Consider the following 21,849-nt stretch of genomic DNA (forward strand, 5'->3'; position numbering starts at 1 on the left):
GGAAAATGCAAACCAAAACCACAATGAGCTACCACCTCACACCTGTCAGAATGGCTAAAATGAAGAACACAAGAAACAACAAGTGTTTCGAGGATTTGGAGAAAAAGGAACCCTCATGCACTGTTGGTGGGAATGGAAACTGGTATAGCCACTGTGCAGGACAGTATGGAGGTTCCTCAAAAAATTAAAAGAATTACCATATGATCCAGTAATTCCACTGCTGGGTATTTACCCAAAAAACCACAAGAACACTAATTCAAAAAGACATATGTACCCATATGTTTATTGCAACATTGTTTATAATGGCTAAATTATGGAAGCAGCCCAAGTGTGCATCAATGGATGGATAAAGAAGATGTGGTATACATATATATACAATGCAATATTACTCAGCCATAAAAAAGAATGAAATCTTGCCATTTACAACATGGATGGAGCTAGAGTGTATTATTATGCTAAGTGAAATAAGTCAGAGAAAGACAAAATACCAAAAGATTTCACTCATATGTGTAATTTAAGAAACAAATGAAGAAAGGAAAAAAGACAAACCAAGAAACAGACTCCTAACCATAGAGAACTGATGGGTTACCAGAGGGGAGGTCGGGGGGGGAGGGGCGGGGAATGACTGAAACAGGTGATGGGGATTAAAAAGTACACTTAATGGGGCACCTGGGTGGCTCAGTCATTAAGCGTCTGCCTTCGGCTCGGATCATGATCCCAGGGTCCTGGGATCGAGCCCCACATCGGGCTCCCTGCTCTGCAGGAAGCCTGCTTCTCCCCCTCCCACTCCCCCTGCTTGTGTTCCCTCTCTAGCTGTGCCTCTCTCTGTCAAATAAATAAAAAAAAAAAATAAAATATTTAAAAAGTACACTTATCATGATGAGCACTGGGTGATGCACAGAACTGTTGAATCACTATATTGCATACCTGAAACTAATATCATACTATATGTTAACTATAATGGAATTTTTTTAAAATGCAGATTTCCATGAGTTCCAAACAGAATTCCCAGGTGAAGTCAGGGATCTGCATTTGAAGCTCCTCACAGGGTGGTGGTGTCTGAGAACCACCCCCCCCCCCCGTAAGGCTGCAGGGAAGTCCAGGGAGAAGGCGGTCCAAGACCTCACCCCACTGGATGAGTTTGATCCAAGTCTCATCCCTGCTTTGAGAAAAAGGACCCTCTGCCTCGACTGTGGCAGCCTCAGGAGGTGCAAGTGCTAATGGGAACAATTCTTCATTCGGGGGAACATTTCAGTCCGTTAGTGTCCCCCCAAGTCTGCGTGCACAGCCTTCGGGCATTTGCAGGTGCTCACTTTCCCAACCACAGTGACACCTGCTGAGGCAAGGCGGTATGTGCAACTTGGGGTCCGGGCTCCTGGCTGAGCATCCCCACAGCCACGTGGGGCAGGGGGACCGCATGGGGCAAGGGGCACAGGACCCTCCCTCGCCCGGCTGATGGCCACCAGTGGCTGCAGCCCAACGGGGCCCGCGGGGAACTTTCGGAGGAGAGCCCCACTGGCGGCGAGATCTCGCGTAAGTCCATGGCTTTTGGGAAATCGAAGTCCAGCGCCCTTCAGCGCCCACCAGGCGAGAGCGTTTCTGTCTGGGAACGAGCCTCCCAGAAAGGGAAGGAAGCGACCCTACCGTGCAAGAGGGAAAAGCCGCTCCCGCTAGCACGCCCCGGGTTGCTGTGGGTCTCTGTGCCCCGCTCCGGTCCAGCCCGTCCCCATTCTCAGGTGGGAGGACCTAAAGCACTAGCCAGACTGTGAAATCTTCCAGCGAGCCACTGGGGGAGGCAGATAAAAGAGAGGACAGAGGGAGGGGAGAGAGATCCAGAGAGCTTTCTTGGAAAAGTTTAATCCAAGAAGAGGAAGGCGGTGGGAGAGCAGGGCAGCGCGCTGGGGAATGACAACTGTCGCCCACCACACTTCCCTCCCCGCCTCTCCATGCCCACTCCATCATTCTCTCCCTGCCTGCCACCAGGGTCCCACGGCGCCCGGCCTGGAGACATAGGACGTGGCTTTGCCATCTCTCCCATCTAGGCTATGTCTTAGTTCAGGCTACTAGAACAATTACCAAAGACTGCGGCTTAAGCAATAGAAATTGATGTCTCAGGGTTCTGGAGCCTGGAAAGTCAGGGATCAGGGTGTCCGCAGGGTGGGGTTCCTGGTTTGCAGAATGAAGTCTTGCTAGAGCCTCACATGACAGAGAGCAGAGGAGGATTAAGCTGTCTCTTCTCATACAGGCACCATACAGATTCATGAGGGCTCTACACTGATGATCTCATTACATCTTCAAGGCCCCCCCCCAAATACCATCAACATTAGGAATTAGGGCTTTAACATCCGAAGGGGGGGCAGATAACAAAAACATGCAGTCCGTTAAAGGGTGCCTCAGGACATCTTGGGAATTCTGATAGAAATAACCTAGTACCCTTTGAGTTATATATTATCACCTCTGCTCCCTCCATTGTCCACTCTAAGGGGTAGAGGTTTTTATTCCCTGTTAGTGTTTCATTCCCTGTTGTACCCCAGTGCCTGGCACATAGTACCTGCTTAATACTTATCTGCTCAATGAATAGTTACAAGACACATTAACTTGGAGCTCGCTCTGTGCTAGATGCTGTTATAAGATCTTTACCTGCAGTAAACTCACTTATTCCTCACAACCACCCTAGAAGACAAGATTTTCGTAGAAGGGAAGCCAGGCACCCCATAAATAACGTACACGAGGTCATGGTCTTCGCAAAGGTAGAAGCTGGGGTCAGACCCAGGCAACCTGGCTCCAGAGTCCTCATAGCTCACCAGGGCACCACCCTGCCTCTTGTGAATGAAGGAATAAAAATGTTGGTTCTCTGGGGGAAAGGTACAGACTTTTGGGCTGCACAAGTTCTTTGTAACAAGGAGGACCCTTCTGACTTAGTGCTGGGGAAGAACCAGAGCTCCTGGGGTGTCCAGGCTCTGTGGACGAATGCTCTGGAAACTCACCCCACAGTAACCAGCCTGTAGCAGCTTTTCACCAAGCTTGGGCTTGTGGCAGTTGTTCTCAACTTTGTCTGCATGTTAGAGTCACCTCTAAGAGACGGTAAAAAAAAAAGAACAACTCAGTAGCTCAGCCGCCCGCCCCCGCAACGAAGGCAATCAGAAGCCTCAAGGATGAATCCCAGCCATCAGTTCAATACTTCTGAGAGTTTCCAGGTGATTCTGGTAAGCAGTCAAAGCTGAGGAACTGGAGGACGGGGAGTCAGTGTCCGCGGGCGGGGGTGGGAAGCAGGAACCACATTCTTTCTCAGAATGTGGCTACTCATCCCGTGACTCAGAACCGCTGGGCTTGCTTGTTAAGAATACACGTTTCTGGGTCCCCTCCAGACTTATCAAGTTGAAATCTCTTGGGAGTGAGCCACAGGGTCTACTCAAAAGAGCAAACAAAACTTCCCCCTGATGTTTACGCTCCCGGAAGCCTGAGAAGCCCTAGGGCAGTGGTTTTGAGAGTCCCGCACCACCAGCAACAGCGCCATCAGCTGGAACTCATTAGAAATGCAAACGCTCTGGCCCCAACCCAGACCTGAGGCGCCAGAAACTCTGCGGGGTGGGCTCCAGCAGTCTGTGTCTAATGAGCCCCGGGGTGATGCTGGTTCTTGCCCAAGTTAGGAAAACCACTGCCCTGGGTAATGGGCCTCAGATTCGAATCCCAGCTTGGTCGCTTCCTAGCAGTGTGGCTCTGGGAAGGTTATTTATCTTCTCTGGGCTTCAGCTTCTTCATGGGTTAGTTGGGGGGGGGGTGACTGTATGAATTGTGTCCTCCCCACCCCCAAATTTATACGTTGAATCTTCACTCCCAATACCTCAAAATGTGGCCTTATTTAGAAATAGGGTTTTTGCAGATATAATTAGTTAAGATGAGGTCATACCGAAGTGGGGTTGGTCCCCAATCCAGTATGACTGGTGTCCTTATAAAACAGGAAAACTTGGAGGCAGAAAACCACACAGCAAGAATGTCATGTGAAGAACAGTACTATGCTGCCACAAGCCAAGGAACTACCAGAAACTAAAGAGACCTGGGGCAGTTTTTTCCCCTAGTGCCTCTGGAGGAAGCACGGCTCTGTCCATACCCTGATCACCAGAACCGTGAGACAATACGTTTCCGTTGAGTAAGCCACTCCATTTGTGGTACTTCGTTACAGAAGCCCTAGCAAGCTAGTACGGGGGGCTTGGGGGACAAGGTGCGCTCCTAGTGACTTCTCAGCAAGTGTTAGATTTGATTATTATTAAAAATGAAAGTGATTCTGTACACTGCCCCCTTAAGAAGGAATTCGACCCAAGGAAAAGGAAGCAAGCAGGACATTCCACCCAGTGGACTGAGGCTCGGGTGGGCGGAGCAGTGGCGTGCCACTGCCAGGCCTACTTGGCCCCGGCCGGAGGCGGAGAAACACTGGACAGATGGTCATCATTTCTGGTCACCCCTGATCTGGACAAGAACCAAATGATGGATCCAGAGGCAATGGCGTGTTCAGCTCTGATGTAGCTCTCCTCATCTTGAAAGCGCTCTCTATGGAGGCTTCCATTGCCTTCCATGAACTGTCCCAGCCCTTCCAGGTCATAAGTGTCCCTGACATGGGGATCAGAGTCCATTACCGATTCCCTGATCTACTCAGACCCTCCAAAACTGCCTTTGTGTATATGCGTGCACTCACGCGCGCAGGGGTGCGCGCGTGTGTGTGTGTAAGGCTCATTAAATCACCAAAAATGGAAATAAATGAAGCAGAATAAAGTTCCCTTTCCTCAACACTCACAGCATAGCTATCTGGCTGCTAGTTAGACAATGCCACCCTCAAATAGTAAGGAAAGGGTTCAGGTATAGGCAGGGAAAGACAGGGCCCTGGCTAGGCTCTGAAACTATTCCTGGCAGGCAAAAGGAGCTAAGACAGAGCGAACAAGAGATAAGAGAACAGACCAGACCACCTGGCCCTGGACGTTAGGGAGTAATTTTCTTTGGCGGCTACACTGTAATCATGGAAAATGACCAGACCTCAGAGCAGTCAAGTCATTAAGGGTGCTATCAACAGTCCCTGCTCAAACCAAGACGGCACCAGAATTGCAAGGCCACAAGCTTCCTGGTCAAGTTTTCAATAAAAGACTGCCACTAAAAGCCCTCAGTGGCAACCCACTCAGGACCCCTCTTAGTCTCGAGAGCTTTCTCTTTCCTTTCTGCTCTCCCCTTCACTTAATCAACTTTCACTTCACCTCACCCCACTGTGTCCCGAGATTCATTCTTTGACTCTGTGAGACCAGAACCCTGTCATCCTGCAGCAATGGGAGCCCAACCTCTGTCATCAGGTAACTTCTTTTACTTCTATTTGTCCACAGAGAGCCAGATGGAGCCAGGTGTGTGTATGTGACCTAAGCAATCAGGGTCCCACTTGCTTCCCACCAGCCCCCTCATCCCCAATGCCTGGCACTGGGAATTTGAAGTTTTTTTTTTTTTAAAGATTTTATTTATTTATTTGACAGAGAGAGACAGAGCAAGAGCATGAACACAAGCAGGGGGAGTGGGAGAGGGAGAAGCAGGCATCCCGCCAATCAGGGAGCCCGATGCGGGGCTCGATTCCAGGACCCTAGGATCACGAACTGTGCTGAAGGCAGACGCTTAATGACTGAGCCCGCCCAGGCGCCCCTGGAGCTCATCTTACAAGAGTCTGTCCCAAGGCAGGTGGCAAGCCAGGTGGATCCAGGGAGCGGAGTATTATGCAATCTCGGAGGTGCTTTTCCTCGTTAAAGGCTGTAGCACTTCTTTCAAGTCACTGAGGAGGTAGCGGATCATCTGAGAACAGTCATCCCTCGGTGGCAGGTGCTCTGTGACAAACGCAATCACCCCAGCAGACTGGGGGGGCGTCCACTACTGTCCTAGGACCTGTGCAATTTCATGGCAAGTTGGGGCAATGCACTGGGCTCCAATCATCCCAGGGCATCACAAGTGTGACCCTCAGGCCAGCTATTAGCAGCCCTCTGAACTTGCAGTGAGAGTCCTCGGCGCCTGCAGGAAGCTAGCACTCCAGCCAGCTGCCAAGTTCACATTCAAACTCCCTACCCACAGTCCACCCAGTTCTTGCAGATCCTCCTTTCCCTCTGGGCAGCAAGAGACATAAGGGCCCTGCTTTTAGGGAGGAAAAGAATGCTGTGTGAGCTTGGGCAGGTAGGCAACCTCTCTGAATCGGAAGGCTTTAGTTTTCCTTCTCTAAAATGGCTTTCCTCATGAGGTTGTGAAAAGTTAAGGTTGTGGATGTGAAGTGGTTTGTAAACAAGAAGGAATGCTACTGATAGAAGCACTGTACGTTACGGTAGGGCAACCGACTATGGTGGCCTCGTACCCATAGCTTGCTTATAAGGCCAGGGTTTGTCCACCTTGCTGTGATGGCTTTGCACGTGTCTTTAAAGAATGCAGATGAAGTTCAACAGGAAAGTAGCAGACTGAATTAAGGCAAAGTGAAGTGAACCAATATTCAATGGGCAGGGATTTATTATGCCTTTTATCATTTAATCCTCTCAAAAATCAAGTGAGCGATGTAATCAACCAAACATTAAACCTGAGGTTCGCAAACTTTCTCAGTTCTCAGGGCTCTGAGTGTGTCAGCATCCCTAGGAAAAGAAATACCTAGCTGTTCTATTTATTCTGTTGACAGGTTCAAACAATATAACATGTGCTGATACCCTAACAACTAAGCACCTGGTGGGCCCTGCACAGCTCCTGAGATTTTGGAGTCAGGACACCTCCTTTCTGGCTCCATATTGATCTTCACACACTATTAGTATTTTGTCACAGCTTAATTCCTAGCTTCTCACTGATACAACATCATCAAAAGGAATGATATGATTTAATGTTGAAATGGAACTATCTCAAGCCAGAGGTTCACATGATGGTGGACAGATGTTCCTATTTCCCTTAAAAATTGAAAATTTCCCAGGGAGCCCCTGGGAGTTCACGGTGGTGCCCTAGGCTGCCTCCGTGCACAGTTTGGGAACTGAGATGATAAACTAATGCTCAAAGGTTTGAAGTAACTTGAGGTTGAATCTTCTCAAATTTTAACATGCACAGGAATGGCCTGGGGATCTTGTTCAAAAGTGGATTTTTTTTTTTTTTTTGGTCTTTTAAATGTGGATTTTGATTCAGTAGATCCTGGGTGGGGCCTGAGAAGCTCCTTTTCTAACAAGCTCCTGAGTATGGAAGATGCCACTAGTTTGAGGAATACACTTTTTGAGTAGCAACGTTTTAAAATGAAGCAGTCAGGAGAGGCTGGGCAGCTAATGTAACCATCCAGGTCTCCCAAGCCCATGCTCTTTTCCACAACCACTTAAAACTGTACAGGAAAAATTTTAACTTGTGTCAATGGACATCCGGTTTCCAGAAGGGCCTTTAAAGAAGTTCGGAAGTTCCCTTGCCTGCTGAGAACAAAGGGAAACGAAATGTTGATAAAATTTAAATTCCTGGGGCGCCTGAGTGGCTCAGTACGTTAAGTATCTGATTCTTGATCTCCGCTCAGGTTATGATCTCATGTTCGTGACTCTGTGCTGCACCTGGAACCTGCTTGAGATTCTCTTTCCCTCTACCCCTCCCCACCCTCTCTCTCTCTCTCTCTCTCTCTCTCTCTCCCCCACTCTCTCGTTCTCAAATAGATTTCCTTACAACTTGCAGCCCCTTGACAACTACTTGGGACAGGCAGAGTATGACAAGCCTCAAGGAGTTCACAACTGTCTTAATGTTAATGCTTTGCTAGAGGCAAAAAGCGACCTTAGCTTGAAAAGGGCCAGACCTCCAGGATCCTGTAAGTCTTCTTTAACATCTGAAAATCCTTTCAGAAACTTCCACGATCTCCACCTCCCCCCTCCCCTCCCCCAGCTTAAAAGTATATAATCAATCACTCCTCAAAATCCTGGGGCAGCTCTTCCGGCCCTCAGCTCCTGTCCCTGTGCGTCACTAAAACCACCTTTACGCACCAAAAGCATCTCAAGAATGTTTCTGGACCACCCGCTCCAGCCGGCATCCCATCATCCCCCACCCACACAATACCATGAAACACGCCGGACAGACTAAATGAAACCCAACAACTCTTTCTGAAACGCAGCAGAGAATTGAGGCCACAAGACAAGCCGCTCGCTGCCTCCAGCACTGGCGACACGCGCAGGCCGACCCCGAGAACGGTGACTTACCGGGCCGAAGCGCTGCGGCAGAAGCCCCCCGGATACCCGCGCCGGGCGGTCGCTGGAGGCCCCGTGCGGGCAGGACTGAGAGTCAGAATCCAGGAGGGGCTCCCACACTTGGACGAGAGTTACCGCCGCCGCTGCCGGGCTCTCATGACGGGAGAGCAGAGAAAAGGCCCCCTCCTGCTTCTGGAAAGGGGGTGGGGAAAATAGCCCTTCTTACACACGCACGGAGAATCCCCTGCTTCTTAACGAGGCCTGCCCTCCAGAGAAACTGTTTTCCCAGAGCCTAGTGCACCTGGGGGAGGGGAGCTGCCCAACCCAGCCACTTGCGGCCTCCCAGCCTCACCTGAGGGGAGAGGAAACACACCTGAGCAGCTCCCCTGCAGGTCACGCCCCCGGGGCTCACCGGAGCCTGAGACCCCACGGCCGGGCTCTAGAATGCTGCCCTCCGCCTGCCTCGAGCGCATCGCCCAGGCCTCTGCACAGCGACGCGGGTAGCTGAGAGCACTGCGCACCGCGCAGGAGATTTAAGAAGGCTCGGGGGAAATCCGAGGACAACACGGGAGACAAAAACCAGGACACCAGAGGAAAGTTTTGCTTCTCACACCTACAGCAGCAGCAGCAACGGTACACGTGGCCAGGCCTTAGCCAGAGAAACTTAAGTCCTTGCACTAAGTGGCCCATTTCCCTCAATTCTTTTTACCCGGTACATCATGTCCAGCTTGCAACAAGAAACTACAAGCTAGGCTAAAAGACAACCTTCCCCCACAGCCTGAAGAGCCTCCAAGCACACTGTGCCATCAGACATTATTTACAACACCCAAGTTCCAAACTAAAATCATGAAGACTTTCCAGATGGAGGCCACAGAGCATCACACCCCACGCACGGGCCTCTGAGCCCAGGGCTCCGTGTGGCTGTGCTGGTTACGTGCCCATGACCCTGCATGCACCCTGGATGCATGCCAGATTGAAGTCTTGTGAGCTCCGTAGCCCGATGGCTGCTCATAGCCGAGCTCTGCTTTAGATCCTGCCCAGGAACTAGCTCTGGAAAGGACTGTGTTTTGAGCCGAGGGTCTTAATCAACTCTGTGACCCTGTCAATCATAATCCTCTTCCCGGGCCCCAGCTCATGCTCAGCGGCCCGTGGGAGCCCAGGTGCTTTCTCTTTGGATGCATGCCCATACCTAGAGGGCAAAGCCATTGTTCTACCTGCAGACCAGAGCCCCTGCTCCTGCATGTGCCTTGCTGTGTTCCGTCACCACAGCAGGGCTGACTATATGACACACATCTGCTCAGCTGTTTTTAGGAGGAAACTCAGTACAGATGAAACTCTGCATGCCATCTGCAGAAACAATTCAATTGAGTGACATTCCCATGAGATATTTACTTAAAGCAAATCAAAGCTATTCAGCAAGACGAGCGATAAGATACAAGCAACAATATCTCATTACAAAAAGGAGTCACCTTGGGCACCTGGATGGCTCAGTCATTTAAGCATGTGACTCTTGATTTCGGCTCAGGTCATGATCTCCTGGTTGTGAAATGGAGCCCTGCATCAGAGTCATGAGCTGGGCATGGAGCCTGTTTGGGATTCTCTCCCTCCGCCTCTGCTCTGCCCCTAAAAAAAAAAAAGAAAGAGTAATCTCAACATCACTGACAAATGTTCATGCCAATGAGAACATAAAAGAATTCAGGAAAAACTCAACAAAGCCCTGGTCCCACTGGGTATTCCTGTGAGCCAACAGAATTGAGGCACCAAATCCTAGTTTGTGGAGCATGCTGGAAGCAGCAGAGGATCACCAGCAAAGGGGGATCCTCCAGGTGGACGATTAGGTAGCAGGAACTTTAACAGAGGAAAGTTAACTTGCTGTCTATAATCACAAGTGCCTTGCTGAGGGTGGACCCCGGAAAAATGAAAAACGCTTTCATTCTGCCAAGTTCCTGAATGGATTTAGATAGGCAGAGTGTGCCCTGGAGCTAAACTTTGGTGGTGGGAACAAAAGAGAGCTGGGAGAATTTGGTTTTACTCCTGAGGGGGATGCAGTAGAGGAAGTGAGTGGGAAGCTGGAGCCTGTATTATAGAAACATAGCCAAGGGATTTTTTTTTTTTCTAAATACAGGGATGTCATGAATTCAGTGTTAAATTGTATGGATTGCTACAGTAATAGGATGGTATGAAATACTGAGATCCATCTTTAAAAAAAACTTTGTCAGAGAGAGAGAGAGCACAAGCTGTGGGGGAAGGGTGGAGAAGATGGAGAAGCAGGCTCCCCGCTTCAGCAAGGAGCCTGATGTGGGGCTCAATTCCAGGACCCCGAGACTGTGACCTGAGCCGAAGGCAGACGCTTGACTGACTGAGCCACCCAGGTGTTCCTGAGATCCATTTCTAATTCCAGAGGCTACAACAAGGTGCGGGGATAATGATGAATATCAGTAAGGTCCCCATATTCTTCAGGTCCACCAGGGTTACCAATATTCACGTGGAATCTATGTAGACAATGAGCTAGACCAACAAAGTTAGCAACTCCTTCCCTGGGCATACAGATAGGCCTGTGTGCAGCGAAGGATTAAGCTTGCCCAAAAGAAAGGTTTGGCCCTGCTGAGCTCCAGGGTGATAATCTCTGAGCCTTTGGAATGTCCTGCCTGAGGAGTGTATTTGTTTCCATGGGGGCCTTGGGCCACACCAGATAGCCTATGCCAACAATGTGATGTATGTTGGGGACCCTGGACCACATGATTTCAGCTTGCTCTCTACAGGCTGGAGGCTAAAGTCTCTCATGAGCAGGCAGCCTTGCCTACATGACTACTCCCAATAAAAATCTTGGAGACCAAGGCCTACGTGAGTTTCTCCGGTTAGCAATACTCTGTGTGCGTCGGTTCTGCATGGTTGCCGAGAGAAGTAAGCACTGTCCTGTAACTCCACTGGGAGAGGACAAAGGGAAGCCTATGCCCAGTCTCTCTTGGACCCCGTCCTAGGCACCTCTGAAGCCTTTGCTGACTTTGTGTCCATTCACTGGACAAATCTAAGAGTGAGTATATGGGCTTTTCTGAGTCCTGTGAGTTCTTCTAGAGAATCATGGAACGTGAGGGTGGTCGTGGGGTCCTCCTGAACCACAGCCGCTCTCTTCGTCCCCGCACCAAGTAAATGCAGAGGGAAGAAAGGCTGCGGAGAGCAGAGCATCCCCGTCCCCTCTCAGTTCTGCCGAGAGGGGTGAACGCGGACAGGAGAGTCAAGCTGTAAAAATGAGCAGGAAGAAATTTTGTACCTGGAATAAGGCCGTTATTGAAATGAGGTGATTGGAGAGGAAGAGTCAGTCTGAGATGTGGAGGGAGGCTCCAACAGAGCCCAGTGGGAGGAGCTACTAAGAAAAAGTTTCATACTTACCGCTTCCCATTGGGGATGCCTCAGTGAAGCTGGCCTTCTCACAGCTCCCCTCTGCACAGTGTGGTTCTTAGAACCACTCAACACACCTGGGCCTTGTCTCCAGAGATTCTAATTTAATTTCTCTGGTCTGGAGGTTTGACATTACACTTATGTTTTTAGTTAGCTTTATTGAGAAATAATTGACAATGAAATTACTAGTTTGTTGAGCTTTTTTTTTTTAAGATTTTATTTATTTGACATAGAAAGAGAGAGAGAGAGAGGGAGAAAGAGAGTAGCAGAGGGAGAGGAAGAAGCAGGCTTCCCGCGGAGCAGGGAGCCCGATGCGGGGCTCCATCCCAGGACCCCGGGATCATGACCTGAGCCGAAGGCCGATGCCCAACTGACTTGGGTCACCCAGGCGCCCCAGTTTGTTGAGCTCTGAGAAATGTATTCAGTAATATAAACGTGACAATAATCATGATGAAGAATATATACATCTTGCCAAAATGTTCCTATTGATTGGGGTGGCTTGCAAAACAACCTAAGTTTATTTTTCCCAGTTCTGGAGTCTGGAAAGTCCAAGATCAAGGAATTAGCAAGGTTAAGTTCCAGTGAGAGCCTGCTTCCTGGTTTATAGCCAGCACCTCCTCTCTGTATCCTCCCACGGTGGAAAGGGCTAGTGACCTCTCTGGAGACTTTTTTTTACCAGGCACTAATCCCATTTATGAGGGCTCTACCCTCATGACCTAATCACCTCCCCAAGGCCCCACGTCCTCAACTTTTGGGGTTAGGATTCAAAGTCAATAGGGTGGGGGGAAGCACGCTCAGACCACATGAGTTTCCTTGCGCATCTGGAGCTAACACATCATACGTTGCTCTAACCACTGGCCCCTGGCAAACAATGATCTAATTTCTGTCTCCACACTTGTGCCTTTTCTAGAATTCATACAAATTGAAGTATATATCATGTCATTGCGTCTAATTTCTTTCACTTGGTGTTGTGCTTTGAGATTTATCCACCTTGTTGTGTTCAACAGTAGCTCATCGCTTTTTATTGCTGAATGTTTGCCAATCTTTGTGTATATTGTAATTTCTTGTGGTTTGTCTGTTTATCCATTCACCAGCTGACAGATATTTGGGTCTGGGCTGGGACCCCTGATGGAAGATTTTGCTGATTCACTTTCTTCAGCAGGGCAGAGGTGCTCGGCTGCATTGCAAGCATGGAAACCACTAGATGGTGCTCCACGCTCACATTGAACTTGAGAAAAGTCAGAGCAACAGAATCTGGTGGACTTCCAGGGCTGCCTCATCCTTCAGGCACCACAGGCCCAGAGTCTAAGGTCCACCATACTTTTAGGGACCTACAAAAGTTTTAAAATTTCTTTTAAAATCAAGAGACAAAAAGGAATATAATACTCCTGGATTATATTCATCTTTATATCAATATGCTTATATAGATATATATTTACATATTCTTTATATATAAATACTTATGGATTTATTTATTTTTTCAATGCAGGCAGGGTTCCATGAAAGCAAAGTGTCCAGGGCCCACAAAAGTCACAACATGGCCTTGATTATCTCTCTGTTTCACATTTACTGTGTGGATCAAAAATGCCATTGGAATTTAAGGCAGTTTCCAGGGTACATCTCTCCTTATGAACATCTCCCAAGAGGCACGCATTCATCTATTCAGTTAACTCAATTAATCCATTCTCAGTCAAATTCCTCTTGATTTATCTCCTAAATATCTGTCCAGTCTGTACGCCCACGCTGCCACCTAAGTCCAGGCCACGGGCACGTTTCTCCTGGCTTTTTACAATAGCCTCCTGCTGGCCTCTCTGTTTCCGGCACTTCTGTTAGCAGCCACAGAACACCCTTAGTTAGCCTTTGTGCACTTACAAATGTTTCACGAATAGGATGCACCTTCCTCGTTATCACCCTCACCTGATAAAATCCACCTCCCCCTTCAACGCCCAGCTCCCAGGCTCAGGCTCTCTGCAGCCTCTCCTTGCTCCTCTTAAAAGTCTGGCTCCTCCATATGCCACCTTAGCTGTCCCGTATTTGTGTGTTTACATTTTTCCTTCATGTTAAGAGGCGTGTGTGCGCGCACGCATGCGCACACATGAGCACGTGCTCACCTGTGTCTGCGTGAGCACATGTACGCAGAGGACTAGATTTATGGAGCCCCCATTAGATGCACAGGGCACCGTGCTACTGTGTCCCTTCAATTCATCTCTCATTTAGGTGACCAACTCATCCTGATTTGCCTGGAACTTTCTAAGTTTTAGCTCTAAAAGTCCTGTGTCCCAGGAAACTCCTCAGTCTCAGTAAAATGGGGATGGTTAGTCATCCTATACAGTAAGCCCATTATACACATGAGAACACCGAGGCTCAGAGAAGTTACAAAAACTTAGCGAAGCCCATAAAGCTAATTAGTGCTGGGACCTGGCTGTGTCCCTCAGAAAATCAGTACTCTCTCCACCATGGCATGCTGCCTGTTCACGGGCAGGGACTATGTCTTAGTCAACTTTGTATCTTCATGCCTGTGATGATTCTGCATATATTAAATATTTGATGGATGAATGAATGAACAAATGAACTCTCCAACAGAGAATCAAAACAGTTACTACATGGTGACACAGCGAACTAGCCAAGCCATGTCTCCTCCCTCTCTGATTCTGTATAGTCACAGAATGTTAGAAAACTGGGCTCAGAGAGGAGAAATGACTTGCCCAAGGTCACACTGCTGGGAAGAAGGTGGAGCAGGAACCAGAACGCAGGTTTCCTGACTCATGATCCAGGAATCTTTCTACTAGAGCACTGAATGAAATAAAGGGCAGAGGTAAGGGTAGGAGAAAACTGGGCTGTTTTTTTTTTTTTTAACATCTAACTGAAGATGCTAAGCAGCTCTGAATGGCCAGGATCTACACCATAAAAAAAAAAAAAAAAGCAACAAAACAAAACCCCTAAGATTGGGAACTTTTTTTAAAAGAAAAGAAAAATAACAAAATAACAACATAGAGTGTCATCTATGTCTGGAGGGCTTATTACCAGAGCATGAAATGCAGGAAGTACCAAATTTGTCATCCAGAGGGTGCCTTTTTTCTTGTCGGTCCCCTCTAATCCCACCCTGAAACGGCCAAGCCTTGTGTTCAAACCAACCTGGCATCTCCCAAAACGGAGGGAGTGTTTGGAGACCAAATGGCCAGGCACGGCCAGCCAGAGAAGGGGCCATGCCCCACACCCACTGCCTGCACAGCTCTGAAATGCCCATTTTCTCTCCATTTTCATGAGTGGCTCTTGGCTTCCAGGCTCTGTTTGTGCTTTGTCCCAGGGCTTTACTGACCTCTTTGATTCTGAGGGGACGCTCAGCCCCAGGCAAATGGGAATTTCAATGCACAATGGAAACCAGGTTCCTCTGGGGAGTTGGCTGGTCCCAGCATCTTGACTCTGACCTTTCCAGAGAAGTGTGGCCCCACTGTGCCTGGGGCAAAGAACAGAAGGAGCCCCAGGGGCAACCACTGGGGCCAGTATAAGTGCCTGAGGGATGAAAAGCTGATGACTTTTCCTTCTTTTCCTCCTGGATCTGCCCTCAGGGCTCTTTCATGGGAAAGACAGGAGGAGGGAAGGAATAATCCTTTGTCTTTGCCTGTTGTGCACCTCCCCCCCATACTCCAATCTAGTGGGTTGCAGGTGGCCCATTGAGTCCACACCTGGGAATATTCCAGATGCTTGTAAATGGCTGGGGAAACAGGGCTGCTCAGCCATTACGAGAGTTGGGGAAATTCTTAGCCTTCGGGGTGAGCCACCAAGGATTGTTGGGATGACAGGGCGGAGGTGAAAGTTGAGCAAAGGATGAGGATTCCCGGCACCCCTAACCAGCGCCAGTGTTGTTTCTGAGCACAGCTTAGTTAATGTCTCCCATGGTCTCCTCTGAGCCGTGGATGGTGCTCCAGAGCCTTGAGGAAGAACGTGATAATGTGGATACCGGACTCCTGGACTGACTGCCGCTCACACGGACCTCAGGCTTGGCTTACCTGGAATCTGCTCTGGGAAAGAGAACTTGGATTCCCCTGAGCCATAAGCGCTGGGGAAGATGCTAGAATTGCTACCAGCTCTTTCGCCAGGCAGACACCAGAACACCGGGAGGGGCCAGAAGGTACCTCCCTGGGCTCAGCCGCAGCTCCAGGAGATCCTCACCTGTCAGGCAGGTTCACGGTTATGGCCATTCTCCAGGGGCCTTGAAGGGACCCCCTGGGCGAGTTGGCCCCGTGATGGAGAGACTGCGGCCCCGCCCGGGGAGCGGGGGGGGGGGGGCAGCGCCTGTCCCCGGCTCTGTGACAGTTACCTTCGGCCTCCCAGCAACCACACCACTACCGGCCACCTGCCTGGTTGGGTGCTGAACGCTGACCAATCAGTGGTTAAGACGACAGTCTGTTCCCTGAGAGACCATCCACTCCAGTCAGGAGGGCAGGGGACGCGGAGCAGTGCACAGGCTGTCGCTTCATTGGAGGGGGTCAACCTGGGGGGGGGGGGGGTCGGAGGCTCCCCTCAGAGGGGAATCCAAGCAGGCCTGGGGGCCCGGGGCAGCTCTCCTGGGAGGGCCGAGACCCCGGGGCCTGGGAGAGTCACTCCCCTAAAGACCAGGGAGGTGATGCAGGCGGGGCCGTGCAGGGCCCGCGGGGCCGGTGAGTCGGCTTCGCCAACCCAGTCCCAGGTGTAGCACAGCGCCTCCTAGGCCACGGAGGACCGCTCTGCAACTAGTGGTTGAATGAACCGTCCGAAGGCCTGGGAGCGAGGGTGTCTGAAAGGTGTGACTGGGCTGGAGCGGAGCCAACCTGCGTCTCTTGGGGAGCGGGGTAGGGGTGGGGTGGGGAGAAGGGTGAGATGAGGGTTGGATGGGGGTGAGCAGCAGTCCCGGAGGAGAGGAGGAAGGGGAGGTCAGATGGGAGGCGCCTGTTCCGCCCTGTTTGGGCTTTTCACTTTCTTCCGAGGGCGGGGCCGGTGCGGGGAGCTGGGACGAGTCGGGACTTGCTGAGCCATCCCATCCCCGCCGTCGCCCTCGCTCATCCCCTTAGGAGACAACAGATTACAGTGCCTGCCTGACCCCTTCAAGCGTCAACATTCTGTAGTTCAGCTCCTTTCTCATCCCCTGATTTCTGTATTTTATAAAAGGCTCTGCATTGTACTGGAAAAACAGAACAAAACCTACTGGACCGAGGCCTGGTAAGGACGGCCTCAAAGCCCTCGCCTCTCCCTCTGCCGCGGGCTTTAACAGGGCCCCTTTGTGTCCTTTGATTTAACCCGGCCCTCAAGAAGAGCAGTTTTAACGGATTTAAGTTCTGCGCAGGATCGTCACTTGCCCACCAGATGTCGCTAAAGTCCCACATTTTGGTCACGACCATTTCCGAGGCCCCCCTGTCCATCAACGATATTCATTAAGCACCGAACGTGAAGTGTGTGCTTGGCCGAGCACGTCGCAGATAAAAATTTCTTTTTCCCAGGATTGTTCTGAGGTTAAAAGAAAGTCCTTTCTTATATTGGATAAAGTTCGTCTGTACAATGGAAAATTTGAGTTGCAAGCCTGGGACCACCTTAAAACGCTTGTCTTGCGTGCCTATTAGGATTTGGGTTTTAGGCATACTGCATTCCACCACTTGGCTAACTGCAGCCTCCAGAATCTGGGATGACAAAAATGTAACTCATATTTCTGCATTTCTCCTGGGACGGGAAGCTGAATGAGAAGGCAGCCGCCTAACAAATCTGTGAAGTCAAAGTTGATGTGGTTGGTAGGGGAAGGATGTCGTGAGCCTAGGCTGTTTGTCCCACGAGAGAGCCTGCTGCCCAGAGGGGTGGTGTATGCAGGTGGAACTTGGAAGTGATGGGTGCTTCCACGTCATTCTACATGGCTGTGCTGGGCATGCTTGCAGCACGGACCCGGCGGTCTGAAGGATCATTATTTAGCTTAAATCAACCAGAAGCACATGCCCATCCTGCACAACACCCAGCTTTCCCCTTTGGCCCTGGTTGAAAACCCCAGAAATGGATGGGCATGAATGTCCAGCATGTCTAGCATACACACCAGACCTGGTGTAGAGAAACTCTTGCCGGCTTCCTAGTGGGCCCCTCAAGCCTAATACATCCCAACCTGAGCTCTTGATAGTCTCCTTCAAACCTGCTACCTCTAAGGTCTTTCTCATACCAGATAATTACAATGGCATCATTCCAGTTTCTTGAGCCAAAATCCCTAGGTTTAACCTTGACTCTTCCCTTTCTCCACATCCAGTCTGTCAGTACATGTGGGCATACCTACCTTCTAAACATATCTAGAATTATTCTGTCATACCACTCCACTCCCTCCACTTGGTGGAAATCACCATAGTATCTTGCTTGGATCATTCCAATAGCTTCCTGATTTCCCAGCTTCCACCCTTACCCCTTTTTTGGTCTATTGGGAAGTCAGCAGCCAGCATGATCTCGCTGAAACACACATCAGATCATGTCATTCTCTGCTTGAAACCTTCCAGTGGTTTCTCCTTTGAGCTAGAGGAAATATCCAGGCTCTGTGTGTTCTGGCCACATTGTCTCGGGCCTCTTCTGCTTCTCTCCCCTCGCTGATGGGCTCCAGCCACACCAGACTCCCTGTTGGTCCTTAAAGTGCAGGTGCACATTTGGGATCGTGGCTGGCTCCCTCCTTCTTTTCAGGTCTTCCCAGCAAGGCTCTATTTGTTTCCCAGGGCCACCATAACAAAGTGCCGCAAACTGGATGGCTCAAACAACAGAAGTTCATAGTCTCGCAGCTCTGGAGGCTGGAAATCTGAAATGAAGGTGTTGGCAGGGTCTGTTCCTTCCAAGAGCTGTGAGGGAGAGTCTGTTCCAGGCCTCTCTCCTTGGTTTGAAGCAACTGTCTCCCATGTTCACGTGGTGTTCTCCCTATGTGATCTCTGAATCTGCCATTCTTATAAGGACACCAGTTTTACTAGAGGACCCACTGTAATGACATCATTTTAACTCCGTACAATCTCCAACTAAGGTCACATTCTGAAATCCTGGCAGTTAGGATTTCAACATGTGAGTTTTGAGGGGACCAATGCAACCCACAGCAACAACCTTCCCTGGCCGTCCTGCCGAGCATTGCACCCACCTGCCTGGCTCACTCCAGTCCCCTTCCCTGCTTCTTACCTTCTGAGCTACTCCTGCTGATTTTACTTATGTGTCCTGTTTATTGTCTAGCTCTCCAAGTGGATTGAAGCTCCATGAAGAAAGGGATCTTTGTTATGCTCATGGCTGTTTTCCTATCACTTAGAAGACTACCTGTCACATAGTAGGTGACAAGAAATATGTATGAGGTAGAGTTGATGAAGTGTGTTGCAGATTAGTGTTAGCTTACTAGTAAGAGAGAGGCGGGAGGAGAGAGAAAGTTACTGGGTGATTTAGGGAAGAAAAACACTAGGCAAGTGTAACCTGAGGTCTGGCATGGGCTGGCCCTTCTGCTTCCGGCCTCTCGGGCTTTTCTGCCTTACAAAGGGCACTTCATCCCCATCCGGGGCTCAGTCTGGGCTCAGTCCTCTAGTGCTTGCACCAGCATACTCTAAATGAAACCACAGAAAATCCCTTTGAGGGGAAGAGTAAGCGTCTGTCCTTCTCAGTCTCGAGTCAGAAGCATGATGCTTCTGGTTGGCCACCAGGAAGCTCGAAGCTTGTTAGGTGGAGCTGCTGCCCAGGAGTTCCTGGCCCTGGAGTTGGAGTTGGAGGGGGTGGGGACAGCAGGGGCCGGGGTGGGAGGGGCCAAGGAAAAGCCCTCCCTCCTGGGAGCTGCAAGAGGTGGTGGCCCTGGATTAGGTGTGAACAGGCCCAAGGTCTGATCTGCCTCTTTTCTCTGTGTTCATCTGTGAATGACAGTGTGAATGCTGACATTAGTAGGACCCCAACTTTGCAGGCTCTATGCAGACATCTTTGCTCAGATCAATCAGCAAACATCTAGGGAGCCGTTGCTGTGTCCCAGGGTCGTGCGGGGCATGCGGGGATTCAAGAGGACATCTACTTGTCTCTCACACGCACTGTCCCTTTCACGGTCATGGCTGCCTGGTGGCAGAGATGGTGCTAATTTTCTTGTTTGACAATTGAGAGCAGTAGCATAAGAGAAGTTCAGGGATTTGCCCAGAGTACAGTAGAAATGTGGGTGCAAATCTCCTGGCATGCATCCAATTGTCATCTTCTTCTGCTTCATCATCATCATCATCATCATCATCTTCACCAGTAGTTACCAGTTGAGTGTCATTGATGTACCAGGCACTGTAGTCAGCAATTTTACATGCATCTTATTGTGATTCTCATACAACCCTGTGGGGTGAGGGCGTATTAACCTCCCATTTATGATGCACAGTCAAGGTGGAAACTTTCACTAGTTCCCTCAACTCTTAAATGTCTGAGCCTGATCTCAACCTGGCAGTCGGGCCTCAGAGGCCACCTTGTTAAGCCTTTTCCTGACCCTCGAGGCTGCCCACGCTGGACGGGAGGCAAGACAACAGGGGGTGGTTCCCCAGAGAGCAATGGGTGGGCCCTGCTTGCAAGAATGCAGATAGGGGTAAGGGGGTCCCGTGGGGGATGGGGTCATCCAAGAGGGCTTTGGAGTGGACAAGACTTACTTGGGAGGGATGGAGGGGTCGTGGGCATAATGTGTTTGGGGGGGCATGGAGAAGAGACTGGGCAGACCTGGGTGCTGGATCCAGGTGGGGGGGGCTGGGACAGGCGGCCTGCTGGGGCCAAATGGCAGAGCGGGGCATAAGGGGGCCACAGAATGGACAGTTTGCCCTTACTGTGTCTCCTCCTTACCCTTCGGGAGGCAGTAGCTGGCCTGGTACTCAGAAGCAGGACCCGCCACAGTGATTCCAGGGCCTTTATTTGGTTATTTATGGCCGGCACTCATCTCTGGTAGGACTGTGGAGTCAGCATGGGGCATAGGACAGGGAAGGGGTGGTGGGGGGGGCCTTTTCCCTTCCAGCTTGAGGCAGAGCTGGGGTCAACTGAATACAAAGGAGCATGAACAGTTCTTATTTCCCACATCAGCCAAGTCACTTCTGTAAAAACAAACAATAAAACCAAAGCAAAACAAAACCAATTAGCTCTAGCAATCACAGATTTGCACCAGCTTTCTTAGCAGCCAGTGGCTGGCTGGAAGGGACCTTAAAGGTCTCCTAGCACAGCCCTCATGTAATGAGCGAGTTGGTTTCAGGTCTGTTTGCAGGACTCTGGTGGGGAGGAGCTCAGTATCCTGCGGCAATTCTGGTGGCCTGGACTCCTCCAGGAAGGGGCCCTCCGCCCCAGTTAGCTGTGCATTATCTATAGGGCTTTAAGATTTTACACTTCAAAAGTAGCAAATAAGCCTCACGTACACGTATTTAGCAATAGTTTAGTAGCAATCAATCGCCCCCTCCCCCCAGAGTATCAGTTTAAAGAGAGTACCAAATTATTAGTCTCCTGGGGCATCTGCCTGATCTCTTGGGCCCTGGAGAGGTAAGCAGAAGCCAGAGGGCACTTGCAGGCAACTGAGCTTCAGTTCTATAGCCTGGAGGCGCCACTGAAGGATTTTGAGCCAGGCAGAAGCATGATCACATCTGTGTTTTAGGAAACAAAAATTTTGAGGACAGTTTGGAGATTGTATGGGGGGAAATTCATGGGACCGCTTGTGGTGAGGGAAGGACACAGGTAGAAGTTTACTGTAACGACTGAAATACTAGACAGCAAGGGCCTGAGCTCAGTCAGGGGGATGGGGATGCCGGTGGAGAAGCTGATGAGCAGGGCGTGTCGGAGTGGACAGTCAAGATGGTCTCCACACTGTGGACTTAGCCTGGTGGTGGCCTCACCATATGAGATTCTCCCAAAGGAACTTCTGAGTTACGAGATAACCAGAGACCCACTGTTGTCACAAAACTTGGGAAAGATCTTGCCATTGCCTTAAGTCTCCCATGTGGGCTAATTGCTTTTGACACTTGAATCTTTCCTTTTTTTTTTTTTTTAAGATTTGTTTATTTGAGAGAGAAAGAGAGAGAGAGAGCACGAGCGTGAGGGGCAGAGGGACAGAATCTTAAGCAGACTCCTCACTGAGCACGGAGCCTGAGGCGGGGCTTGATCTCACGACCCTAAGATCAAGACCTGAGCTGAAATCAAGAGTTAGATGCCTAAACGACTGTACCACCCAGGTGCCTCTCGACTTTAATCTTTCTGCTGCACCGTTTTTGGTTTTGTTTTTGTTGGGACTATCAGAACAAGTGGTCAGCTACAG

Source organism: Callorhinus ursinus, unplaced genomic scaffold, assembly GCF_003265705.2.
Source record: "Callorhinus ursinus isolate GAN/ISIS: 27379988/994484 unplaced genomic scaffold, GSC_fseal_2.0 scaffold12, whole genome shotgun sequence".
NCBI lineage: Eukaryota > Metazoa > Chordata > Mammalia > Carnivora > Otariidae > Callorhinus > Callorhinus ursinus.